Source organism: Sapajus apella, unplaced genomic scaffold (assembly GCF_009761245.1).
Source record: "Sapajus apella isolate SASKATOON/1434 unplaced genomic scaffold, GSC_monkey_1.0 scaffold74, whole genome shotgun sequence".
Taxonomy (NCBI): Eukaryota; Metazoa; Chordata; class Mammalia; order Primates; family Cebidae; genus Sapajus; species Sapajus apella.
Window position 1 is genome coordinate 5,033,937 of NW_022437014.1, and position 13,759 is coordinate 5,047,695.

General features: G+C 40.8%; 1 non-coding gene across 1 annotated transcript; it reads left to right on the top strand.

The window, feature by feature from the left end:
- Positions 1–2,308: 2,308 nt before the first annotated feature.
- Positions 2,309–2,415, top strand: LOC116532186. The gene has a single exon (XR_004260749.1). It is a non-coding gene; the product is annotated as a U6 spliceosomal RNA (small nuclear RNA).
- Positions 2,416–13,759: the final 11,344 nt, after the last annotated feature.

A 13,759-nucleotide genomic window follows, 5' to 3' on the forward strand; every position in this document is an offset into this window, starting at 1 on the left:
AGAAGCTTCTTCTGATGCCAAGGGGCCCAACTCAGAGCCCACATCTCTACGTCTGTGACTTATCTTTGGTAATGAAATTTCCAACAATGAAATACTCACTGAAGTAGAGCTTCATAGGCATGTTCTTACACTTAGACAGTAAAAATAAATGAGAATAGGGTAGGGGAAGAGGAGAAGCATGAAGTTTAACTCCTTAAAGACCACCAAGACCTTGATGTCCTTTAAGACATAATTTCCAAAGTTGCGAGTGCCGGGGAACGGATGCTTACCTACTCCATGTAAATTCCTCTTTGCAGCGCAGATGGCTGGAGCTCTTTGCTATGCTTGGGAGGGAACCACACAAATGTGTTAGATCTGAAGCAGGGGGTTGCAAATTATGGCCCGCTGGCCAAATCCTACCCACCATCTGTTTTTGTATGGTCCATGAGCTAAGAATGAGTTTTACATTGTTAATGAATGAAAAAAACAAAAGAATATTTTGTAGCCACAAAAATGGTATGAAATTCAAATTTCGGCGTCCGTGAATAAAGTTATATTGGAATGCAGTCACGCTCATTCATTTACATATTGTTTAAGGTGGACTCCACACAAGAATGGCAGAGTTGAGTAGTTACAACAGAAACCATGTGACCTGCAAAGTCTGAAAGATTTACTATCACGCGTTTTCCAGAAAAAGATTGCCAACCCCTGATCTGGAGTACCAAACACCTGTGAACAACAGAAAAATAAGGACATAAAATGCAGGCCAAATAGGGTTAGTGAAAGCAGTGATTCCTTTATTTCATCCAAGAATTCACATATAGTCACGTGCCACATAAGGATGTTTTGGTCAGCGATGGACTGTATATATATGATAGTGGCCTCATAGGGCCCCATACCCTATTTGTAGTATACCTTTTCTACGTTTTAATAAGTTTAAATACACTAACACTTACCACTGTATCATAGTTGCCTACATTATTCAGTGCAGGTTTGCAGCCTAGAACAATAGTCCATACTGTACAGCTAAGGTGTGTAGTAAGCTATACCATCTAGGTTTGTGGAAGTACAATCTATGACGTTCACAAAAGGATAGAATCGATTAAAGGTGCATTTTGCAGAAGGAATCCCAGTCGTTAAGCAACACCTGACAGTACTTCACTTTATCCTTTTCTCCCAAAACATCACTTTAGTTGTAACTGTCAAGGATATTTCAAATAATCATTACAGACATCCTACTTACCCTTATTCTCTTGGCTCCATATATGTAGATATAGATATATTTTTTCACTTTTAACGAAGTAAATATGGCACCTAATTTAAAAAAGAATCAAATAGTGATGAACAGAAGGCTTATAATCTAAGCAAGAATTATTTGTCTTTCTCCCTCCCACCTCCTCACTTAAAGAGACAATCACATATAAGTCTCTTTGCTATTTCTTTGGTAGTTACTTGACTAAAAATTGTGCTTAAATTGTTCCTTCTTGATTGATGAATTTCTATGTTATCTAGGCTGTGTTATGACAGATGAAGATTTATCTCATACTCCTCCTTCCTCCCAAGATACATGTTATCCCACAATTTTTAGTTAACTCAGTAATCAGTACCTACACTATGATTATGCAAATACTTCTCACCACAGAGGCAAATGATAGCTCGTGGCTGCCTTTTTTTTTTTTTTTAGAGACAGGGTTTCACTCCTGGGCTCAAGCTATCCTCCTGCCTCAGCCTCCTACACAGCTGGACTACAGGCATATGCCACCACACCTAGCTAATTTTTAAAAATTTTTTGTGGAGATGAAATCTCATTATGTTGCCCAGGCTGGGGGTCTGGAACTCCTGGCCTCAAGCAATCCTCCATTCTCAGCTTTTCAAAGTGCCATGGTTATCTTTAACTTACACTCCCTTTTGTTCTGTTCCATGTATTTGAAAGCTTTAGAAGGGGAATGCTGTCCTGGTACTATAAGAAGTTCTAGGTCTCCGAAATAACAATCTTCCCTAAGCTCAGTACATTATCAGAGCAATTACACATTTAGAAAACAGATTATGCAGCACAGATATTGCTTTAAAAATGAAAGGTCTGTTCACAATTATAGGAACGCGAGTCTGAACTCTCCTTCCAAGTCATAATGCCTCCGTGGGGCTTTTACAGAAGGCAGAGCCTGGGATTTTTGCTTCCACTCCTAGGATAAAGAGTAAAAAGAAAAGGGTGAGGCAGGCGGTTCTGCGTCCCTCATTTTTGTCTGCTTACACAACACCTAATCAAGAACAAATTCCCCAAACCTCCCTTCTCCAGTCTCCAAAAGTAAGAGAGTAAAGAATGCCGTGAGTGCTTGCTTTGGCAGCACATATACTAAAATTGGAACGATACAGAGAAGATTAGCATGGCCTCTGCGCAAGGATAACACGCAAATTCTTGAAACATTCCACAAAAAAAAATAAAAAAAAAAGGAACACCGTGACTCCCAGTCCACACATATCCCTAGATGAGATGCTAACTAATGCTTTGCAGGATTCTCAACAAGAACCAACCAATTGCTCCTGCCTAACCTCAGAACTTTGCTTAGTGTGAGCCCAAGAGACAAAAGTGAACAGTGGATCAGAATCTAATCTACCTAAGTTGGGGGCAGTGGTGCATGCCTGTAGTCCCAGCTAATTGGGAGGCTGAGGTGGGAGGATTGCTTGAGCTCAGGGTTCAAGACGAGCCTGGTCAGCATGGCAAGATCCTATCTCTAAAAACAAAACAAAACAAACAAACAAACAAACAAAAAAAGAATCCAATCTACTCTTAGTGGAAAGATTCTAAAAATGTATTTATTTGTTTATTTTTATAATTTCAACTTCCATTTTAAATTCAGGATATACACATGCAGGTTTGTTACATGGATATATTGTGTGATGCTGAGGTTTGGGATATGATTGATCCTGTCACCCAGGTGCTGAGCATAGTACCTGTGGTTAGTTTTTCATCACTAGAAGTTGACATTATACAAATAAAGAAAGCTTTGTCCCCCTTAGTCATCTCCAGTGTCTACTGTTGCCATCTTTATGTCCGTGAGTATCCAATGTTTAGCTCCCACTTTCCTGTTCCTGTGTTAATTCTCTTAAGAGAATGGCCTCCAGCTGCATTCATGTTGCTTCAAAGGACATGATTTCATTCATTTTTATGACTGTGTAGTATTCCATGGTGTCTATGTGCCACATTTTCTTTATCCAGTCCACCACTGATGTGTAGCTAGGTTGATTCCATGTCTTTGCTATTGTGAATAGTGCTGTGGTGAACATGTGACTGCATGTGTCTTTTTGGTAGAATGATTTATTTTCTCTTGGATATATAGCAGCAATGGGATGGCTGAGTTGAATTAAACCGCTTTCCACAGTGGCTGAACCAATTTACATTCCCACCAACAGTGTATAAGTGTTCCTTTTCTTCACAGCCTAACCAGCATCTTGTTTTTTGACTTTTTAGTAATAGCCAGTCCGACTGGTGTGACATGATATCTCATCGTGGTTTTGAGTTGCATTTTTCTGATGATGAGTAATGTGGAGTGTTTTTTCATATGTTTGTTGGCTGCTTGTATGTCATCTTTTGAGCAGTGTCTGTTCATGTCCTTCACACATTTTTAGTGAGGTTATTTGTTTTTTGCTTGTTCAATTGTTTAAGTTCCTTATAGAATCTGGATATTAGACCTTTGCTCAACGCAGAGTTTGCAGATATTTTCTTCCATCCTGTAGGTTGTCTGTTTACTCTGTTGATAGTTTTTTTTGCTGTGCAGAAGCTCTTTAATTAGCTCCTACTTGTCCATTTTTGTTTTTGTTGCAATTGGTTTTGAGGACTTAGTCATAAATTCTTTTCCAAGGCTGATGTCCAGAATGGGGTTTTCCAGGTTTTCTTCTAGGATTCTTATTGTTTGAGGTCTTACATAGAAATCTTTAATACATCTCAAGATAATAAGGGTCAGGTTTCATTCTCCTATTTATGGCTAGACAGCTATCCCAGCACAATTTATTGTACAGGGAGTCTTTTCCTCGTTGCTTATTTTTGTTGACTTTGTCAAAGATCAGATGGCTGTAGGTGCGAAGCTTTATTTCTAGGTTTTCTCTTCTTTTCCACTGGTCTATGTGCCTGTTTTTTTGTTTTGTCTTTTTTGAGACAGGGTCTCACTCCTGTTGCCTAGGCTGTAGTGCAGTCGCGTGACCACAGTTCACTGCAGCCTTGACTTCCCAGGCTCAGATCATTCTCCCACCTCAGCTTCCTGAGTAGCTGGGATCACAGACGTGCATCACCACACCCAGCTAACTTTTTGTATTTTTCATAGTGACGGGGTTTTGCCATGTTGCCCAGGCTGGTCTCTAACTCCTGGACTCAAGTGATCTGCCTGCCTCAACCTCCCAAAGTGCTGGGATTACAGGCATGAGCCACTGCAAATGGCTATATGTCTGTTTTTGTACTATACCATGCTGTTTTGGCTACTGTAACCTTATAACATAGTTTGAAGTCAGGTAATGCCTCTGCTCTTGTTCTTTTTGCTTAGGATTGCTTTTGCTATTTGGACTGTTTTTTGGTTCCATATGAATTTTAGCATAGGTTTTTTTCTAGTTATGTGAAAAAATGACGTTAGCAGCTTGATAAGAATAGTGTTGTCCCGGCCGGGCGCGGTGGCTCAAGCCTGTAATCCCAGCACTTTGGGAGGCCGAGGCGGGTGGATCACGAGGTCAAGAGATCGAGACCATCCTGGTCAACATGGTGAAACCCCGTCTCTACTAAAAATACAAAAAATTAGCTGGGCATGGTGGCGCGTGCCTGTAATCCCAGCTACTCAGGAGGCTGAGGCAGGAGAATTGCCTGAACCCAGGAGGCGGAGGTTGCAGTGAGCCGAGATTGCGCCATTGCACTCCAGCCTGGGTAACAAGAGCCAAACTCCGTCTCAAAAAAAAAAAAAAAAAATAGTGTTGTCCCTATAGATTGCTTTGGCAGTATGGCCATTTTAACAATATTAATTCTTCTGAACCATGGGCATAGGATGTTTTTCCATTTGTTTGTGTCATTTATGATTTCTTTCATCAGTGTTTTGCAGTTCTTGTAGAAATCTTTTATCTCCTTGGTTAGATGCATTCCTAGGTATTTCATTTTTTGTGGCTATTGTAAATAGGTTCCATTCTTGATTTCACTCTCAGCTTGAACATTATTGGTGTACAGAAACTCTACCAATTTGTGTTCATTGATTTTGTATCCTGAAACTTTACTGAAGTCATTTATCAGTTCCAGGAGCCTTTTAGTGGAGTCCTTATGGTTTTCTAGGTATAGAGTAATATTATCAGTGAAGAGATAAATCGACTTCTTCTTTTCCTATCTGGATGTTTTTTATTTCTTTCTCTCGCCTGATTGCTCCAGCTAGGACTTCCAGGACCCTAAAAATTGCAACCAAAACTTCATGTGATCATTTTACATACTTTGGGTTCAGAGCTAAGAAATAAGAGCTTTCTTATGACAAAACATGCTGCAATGAATAACCCTGTACACAAACGTCACCTTCACGTCTACATATACAAATACACCTAGAGGATAAACTCCCCAAAGCAGGATTATTGGGGCAAAGGATATAGGCATTTATTGTTGTTTTAAATAGCAAATATATATACAGGGTCTTTTATAATCTGATCTTCTTTGTTTATATTCTCTATGATTTCTAGATCTGAAAAGTGCACAGTGACATGGCTACAATTAAATTGCATCTTCCATGCATCCTGTGTGTTAACTTTTCCAGGCAAAATGAGAACTGACTTATCATGAACTGTATTTATGACTGAAGTACCTCCTACACTATATTAGCCTGAGGGCAGAGCCTTCTAATTCCACCTGTCATCTATCAATCTACCCTCACACTGTTTCTATCTGCTCTATTCCAGGTTCATCCTCCATATTGCTGTTTATAATCACCTCAACTAAAACTTCAGCAATGCTCTACCTTTAGCAGAAATGATGGCTTATAATGAAAAGCAGATCCACAGTGACTTCACTTTAGACCAAGAATAATTCCGACCCCACAAAGTGAGTCAGCCTGCACGCCAGGGTGACGTGGGTTACCCGGACCAGTGCCAAGCAGAAGGAATATGCTCATTTCTCAGAAAGAGATATTGAGAGGGCCCCTTCTCTCAAGAGATTACCTCTACCTGAGGAAAATAAAATTATTGTTCATTGAAGTGTACTTAGAAAACATAAGTATCCTCTGAGTTAGATAATATCTTTTTAGAAATAACTTTATCAAAATCTTCTAGTCTGCTCTTAGCCAGAAAACCCTACTAAGCAAAATGTAATTGCCTCAACCCCATGAGTAATGTTTCTGAAAGTTAGTACCAGCTTTGTTAAAGATAGAAGGCTGTATGTTTATTGCATTTGGCAGCGTCTGTGATTTGATTTTTACTGAAAACAATGTTTTGAAGTATTGGATAAGCAGAGAAATTAAAGAAACATCTGCTTCATTTCTTCTAGGAGAATATTTGCAATACACTTTGATGCCAAATTTGATAATACATGTATTAATAGACTTTAATAGAAAGCTAGACAGTGAAAATATTGGCCGCCTAGTAATATATTCTTAAAATGATACTCAATGCTGGCAGAGTAGTATGAATTAGTTATATCTTGCCAGAAAGAAATCTGGACTATGTATTGAGAGTCTTTTTGGCTGTGTGCAGTGGCTCATGCCTGTAATCCCAGCACTTTGGGAGGCCAGGCGAGTGGATCACTTAAGGCCAGGAATTTGAGACCAGCCTGGCCAACATGGCGAAACCCAATCTCAACTAAAAATACAAAAATTATCCTAGTGTGATGGTGCATGCCTGTAATCCCAGCTACTCAGGGAGGCTGAGGCACAAGAATCGCTGGACCTCAGGAAGTGAAGGTTGCAGTGAGCCAAGATCATGCCACTGCACTCCAGCCTGAGCAACAAAGGGGGATTCTGTCTCAAACAAAAAAAAAAGTATTTGTACAATGTGAAGGGGCTGAGGGTGAGTGGTGCAGTTATTGTAAGGCAATGTGATAGATCCTGTGGTGTTGGAACTGTCAGCATCTTGACTGTGGTGGGGGATACACAGACCTGCACAGGTGATACCGCTGTAGAGAACTTATCACACATACAAGTGAGTACAAGCAAAACTGGACAAATCAGAATGAGATTAGTGTATTACATCAATGTCAATATCCTGGCTGGGATAGTGCACCATCATTTGACTAAATGTGAGCACTGGAGGAAACCCAGCAAAGTACAGAAGTGAACTCTGTGTAGTCTTTCTTACAACTGTATGTAAATCTACAATTATCTCAATAAAACTTTCAGTGTAAAACTGTGAATCTGCCAAGATAAGTGAGGTGCAAAGTTACCCCTAGGTAAGAGAAAAAAATAATTTGTGTGCTACAAAATTTTAGGTATACGACAGTTACAATATGAGGATGGTTGAACGGGGCAGTGCCAGGATGGGGGATAGTAAATAGCCCACCTAAGTCTGTCCATTGTTAGAGGAGGGGAACATAGAAAGGCAGGTGACTTTTCTGTCCCAATAAATCTATACTTAAAAGCCCTTCCTTTGGAACTAGAGATGTCCACTGTACTGTAATTTATAATAAGGAAAAACTGGAAACAATGTAACAGCTCATCACTATGAAAATACATGTGACCATGGAATATCATGTAGCCATTTAAACAAAGATACAAGATAAGGGAGGGGATGACTATGTGGACTTTAGAGTATTCAAAGTATTACAGATAGTTACACAGATAAGGAGGGGCAAATGTTGGAAGAACCCACATCAAAGTGAACTCTAGGAAGAAATGTGAGACAACCTGGGAAGAGGTCAATGCAGAATATATGATATGAAATAATGACTGTAACTTTGGGGGGATGTGATAATGTGTGGGGATTTTATTTAAATCCTTACCCCTCATCCACTAGTGATACATACTAAAATAAATATAGATTAAATGATAAGACTGGATGGATGGATTTGCTTTAAATATTCCAGAAGCATCCAGATATTATTTGCACAATTTTAAAAGCAAGTAAAATAAGGTCAGTCACAGTGGCTCATGCCTGTAATCCCAGCACTTTGGGAGGTCGAAGCAGGCGGACAGCCTGAGCTCAGGAGTTCAAGACCAGCCTGGCCAATATGGAGAAACCCCATCTCTACTAACAGTACAAAAATTAGCCGGGCATAGTGGTGGGTGCCAATTACAATCCCAGCTACTCAGGAGGCTGAGGCAGGAGAATCGCTTGAAACTGGGAGGCAGAGTTTGCAGAGACGGCACCACTGCACTCCGGCCTGGGTGACAAAAGTGAAACTCTGTCTCAAAAACAAAAACAAAAAAAAAAGCAAGTAAAATAAAACAAATGTTAACAAGTTATTTCTTGAACTATGCAATTGGGTAACTGGTCTTTTTCTTTATAGCTCACTGTTTTCCAAGGTTTTTTTCTCTTTTCTTTTTTTTTCGGAGACAGAGTCTTGCTCTGTCACCCAGGCTGGAGTGCAGTGGCACAATCTCAGCTCACTGCAACCTCCACCTCCCGGGTTCAAGCAATTCCCTGCTTCAGCCTGGGACTACAGGTGCCTGCCACCATGCCTGGATAATTTTTGTATTTTTAGTACTGACAGGGTTTCACCATGTTGGCCAGCTTCTCGAGCTTCTGACCTAAGGTGATCTGCCTGCCTCGGCCTCCCAAAGTGCTGGGATTACAGATGTAAGCCACTGTGCCCAGCCGTTTTCTAAGTTTTCTATGATTAACAAGTATAAAAAAAAAAGATGGAGGAGGAAAAATAAAAAAGGAGATGGAGGAGGAAAACGGTAGGATATGTTTAGAGATATCAGACCAGAGAAGTAAGCTATTTATACACAGCAAGTTGCAGCACTGATTATATTAATCTGGAGACAGTCCCTTTTAAGGAACAATTTACCTTTAGACTTATCAACTGAGTGGTTGCAGATGCCCTTAACCATGGACGTTAGAAACAATTGCTCACAGAATGATCCACATAGCTGTTCTCCTGCCCAAATTGCCTGGGAAGGAGGTACTTGCTTCCTGATGGGTTCCATGGGTCTGAATTTTTGTATCTTAGCTTAGTCATTCTTAACTGAGAGAGCCCACCAGAATAACCAAGAGCAATTTTTTTTTTCAAACTATAATTACAAATACTGAATAGTTCCCCACAGGGTACAGAAACATTGTCAAAAAGATCCCTAGGTGATCTGGATAGGCACATGTGGCCAATAATCCCTCATTTAAATAAACGTGTGTGTGTATGCGTGTGTGTGTAAATAAACGTGTGTGCGTGCATGTGTAAATCTGCCTTAAATATCTGGGGAAGTATTGGTAAGAAAGTGGTAAAGCGGTTGCTTTGGGGAAAAGACCTGAGGGGCTGGAGATGGAAAGGCAGACTTTTTGCTGCATATCCTTCTGTGCTTTTCAAATTTTATGCAAGTTCATATATTACCCATTCAAATAACATGAAAACAAATGAAAAACACAAATTTTAAAAGAATCTCTGCTTGAAACACTCAGCTTGCCAGAATCCACCTTTCTTTTGCTAGGATGGTCAAAGTTCTACAGGTGATTTTGCCACACACACACACACACACACACACACACACACACAAATAAATTCAGAGAAAGCATCTAACGACTTTGAAAGAACACCAGAAATAAACATAATGGATTTTACATTCTGATAGTCACACAAATTCCTCACCAGTTTAGAGTCACACCTTCACCATTAGGAAGTACATAAAGTCAGCCTACATCCAGGAGGCAAAGATTTTCATTCTGCAATAAAAGTAAAGATCTCATTAAATGTATCTGATGATAGCTCTGGCTTACGCAAGAGCAGAGGTGAAGGTAAACATTTCCTTACATATTCTTTTGTGATGTTTGAATTTTGTGCTAACCACAGAATTTTTTTTTTTTTAATTTCAGCATTTAAGACATGTGACTAGAAGGAACTACAAGGTAATCAGCTCACTCCTATAATTACTCCCAGCAGCACCTATGAGTTCAAAGGGCAAAGGTAATAGTATACATCTTCAAATACGTGGGGGCACAGAGTGGCCAAAGGCACCTGCAAAAGATTAACCAGCTGCACTGGGGAGCCAGAGGAAACCTAGAGGGCTGGGCCCACTGGTTAACAGAAAGGTCAGCAGGAGCAGAGTCCAGGCAGCAACATCAGTTCTTTACCCAGTGGGGTGATGCACGTCATTTGACCCTCCCTGACACCCAACTCACTTACAAAATGGAAATATTCAGTTAGCTGGGCATGGTGGAATACACCTATAGTCCCAGCTACTTGGGGGGCTGAGGCACGAGGATCGCTTGAGCCAGGGAGGTAGAGGTTGCAGTGAGCTAAGATTGTGCCACTGCAGTCCAGCCTGAGCAACAACAGAGCAAGATCCTGTCTCAAAAAAAAAAAAAAAGAAAGAAAGAAAAGAAAAAGGAAGGAAGGAAGGAAGGGAGGAAGGGGAGGGAGGGTACACACACAAACACATTAAATCTGGAAGATTTGTTTTCCATCCCCCAAAAAACTAAAATGCAGGAAACAAATTATGAGTTCTCAGAACTCAGGGTGTCATGTTGATTTTAATGTTCTGTTTTGTGTGTGTTCTAGATAAAAAGACAATGAGAGTTCATTGTTGGCTTGTCTATATTTCAGGTGCATGTGACACCTTTTGTTCATAATTATTTCTTAAACATATTAAATTTATATAAAAATTCTCTTAAGATATCCAAGTATTAACTCCCCCAACTTCATTAAGAGGTGATTCTGACATTGTTAAGCACGAGAAGATCAGCTAAGATTTGGATACGACTTCAAAAACTCCTTGATCACATCCAAATCAACTTTCAGAAATACTCAGAAATGAGACTTGAGGCTAGAAATTCTGCTCTGACATTGTCTTGGTCTGGGCACAGTGGCTCAGCACTTTGCGCTGAGTGTAATCTCAGCACATTGGGAGGCCAAGGTAGGCGGTGAGGTCAGGAATTCGACACCAGCCTGGCCAACACGGTGAAACCCCATCTCTACTAAAAATACAAAAATTAGCTGGGTATGGTGGAGGGTGCCTTTAATCCCAGTTACTCAGGAAGCTGAGACAGGAGAAACACTTGAACCCAAGAGGTGAGGTTGCAGTGAGCCAAGAAGATCACACCCCCACACTCCAGCCGGGGCAAAAGAGCAAGACTCTTTCAAAAAAAAAAAAAAAAAAAAAAAGATTAATTAAAGGTAGAAAGGTTAAAGGTACAAACAAACATTCAGGGTGCTTCCTCTCTCTGTCTGGACTTGTTCAAACTGGAAATGGAAATTCCTTTAAAATTTCCCAAATTGAGAGGAGGGGAAGTCACTGTGTGGGTCCATGTAAGACTCTCCTCTATCTGGATGCAGATGTCCAAGGCTGTTCTTCCCAAGCAATCAGGAACACAGTGGAGGCCGGCAGCAGTGAAGCCAAAGAGGGACAGAGACCAAATCCCACCTCCAGCCAAAAATGGTTGAGCAGCTGCTAGGAGACCAGTGATCAGATGACCAATATGGACCAATAATTCTGTGGTCCCTGCTAGAACCGGAATGGTTTTAAACTAATTTTTATTTACTAGGTTTTTAAAATTCAGTTTATCACCCTTGGTTTTAGAAGTAAAATGTCCTTTCAAAGTGAAAAATTTCCATACAGAAATTTATCAGTCTAGATAGAATGACTAAAAATTATCACTACACATGTAATGGGAAACTCCACACAAAAAAAATTTTTTTTAATCTCATTTATTTGTTCAGTACATTTTTGAACATGAAAGGATCCAGGAAAAGGAGGGAGAATCAAAAATCCACATTCTAAAATCAGGAGAAAATCAACAGCCTGAGAGGAAGCTGTTACTCCACGTGCCCAGGCATGCATCACAGTCTCCCTCAACGCAGCCTTCCCAGTGCTCACCAGCAGGCAAACCACGTTTCTCTGGGCAGCAGTCGGTTCCCGGGTGAAAGGATTTCTCAAAAGGTCAGAGTTGTGGACATATTGCTCAAAACAAACAGGAGAATGTAGAAATAAGAGGAAACATGGATAGATGCATTAGGGCTGTGTAATGCAGGTACCAGGAGTTATCCTACCAGGACCTACAAGCAAGCCACAGCTGGGCTGTTAGGGAGAGAAAAAAAGGCACTGCTTAAATGCAAGATGCGGTGTCTTCCCTCCCTACCCTTTGTCGGCCAGAGCTCGGCATTCTTACTCAGGATGTCATGAAAATGTAACTGAAGAAGTCAGGGTTGAGGGAAACCCAAACACTCCTGCTGCCCAACCCAGTGGAATTCCCTATGGGTAGGCCCTCAAAGGGATACCAATTACTGTGAGATTCATTGTTTTGACGTCTGTAATAACCTTTCCACCTTAACCAAAATCTTGGCAGCCAAGGAATTCACCAACCTGAAGCCAAAGGAGGCATGTTTTAAAACGGAAGCCTTGCCCAAAAAGGACACACTCAGAAAAACCGCAATGAGCTCTATTCTGTACCTGGGAAATTGCTCTAAGTTACAAAACTTACTTTGTAACAAAAGTTACTTACAAAAGTTACAAGGAGGGCTATGTTCAAGTTAAAAGTCAGACACAACCAGACCAACCTGGGCTGCCGAGGAGTAGGGGTTTAGGGACGTGGAGAAGTGTTGTGGCAAACAAAACCCTTTATTCCCTGCCTAGCTGGAATTTGACCGCATTTGGACAGACACAGACATTCCAGCAACCAGAGAGTTCCTGGAATAAACACAGGGCTTCTCCAAAACAAGTGGCCAGATAAATTTTAAGGAAAACAGAGGAGAGAGTGGGAAGGGAACCTGTAAGATTCTTAAATCAACCTGTTGGAATGTGTGGATCTCATTTATACCTCGATTCAAATAAACTACTAAAAAATTACAAAACAGTAGGGAAAAATTTAGATATTTGATATTGAAGAACTAAGTTTTGGTGTGATAATGGATGGTATTTGGTCACATATTTACCTGATTCCACTTTATTTGGATAATCTGAAATAGTTATGGATGAAATGATGCCTGGGATTTGCTTTGAAATAATCTGGTCAGATAGGTATAGAGGAAACAAGATGGCCATGAGACTTCTTGAAGCTGGGTGATTAGTACATGGGGGTCCATATGCTCATCTATTGATGTGCATATTTTATTTTCTGTAACAAAAATTAAAAAGAAGCCAAGGGCCTCTGGGAGGGTGAGCAGTCAGGTACTTACACTTCCCCTTAAACTCATCTCTTGATACTTCCTCTTCTCTCCATCAGAGTGAAGACCCATGCCTGTCATGGTGAATCCAGGTGCTCTGTTTTGACAGAAAGCCTTCTTGAAAACCTTTCATGTCTGCAACTGCTCTTCTACTAAATGAAAAGAAACTTGGCCAATCAATCTGCAGTGACAAAACTCAGGAGCAGCAACTTGGTTAGCTGAGCAGCTCATTGTTTTACTGACACCTATGAGTGGTGGTTCTAGGGATGTTTTATGCCAGTAAGCATTCCTACTTTGATAAGGTTTGCTACCCAACGGTCTACAGGGTCCTGCAAGAATCAACGGGCCCCAGTACTTGGACACACTGGCCACCGATGAGGGCAGGGGCCTCTGCCTATGGGGAGCACAGAATGAGGAGCAGGCCACTAGCAAGAGGGAAACCAGGTTGTTGGGGATGGGACAGAAGAGCAGCCACAAAACCCTTTGCACTAACTGGAAGTTTTGCCCTGGGCAAGCTCTCCTTAGGAG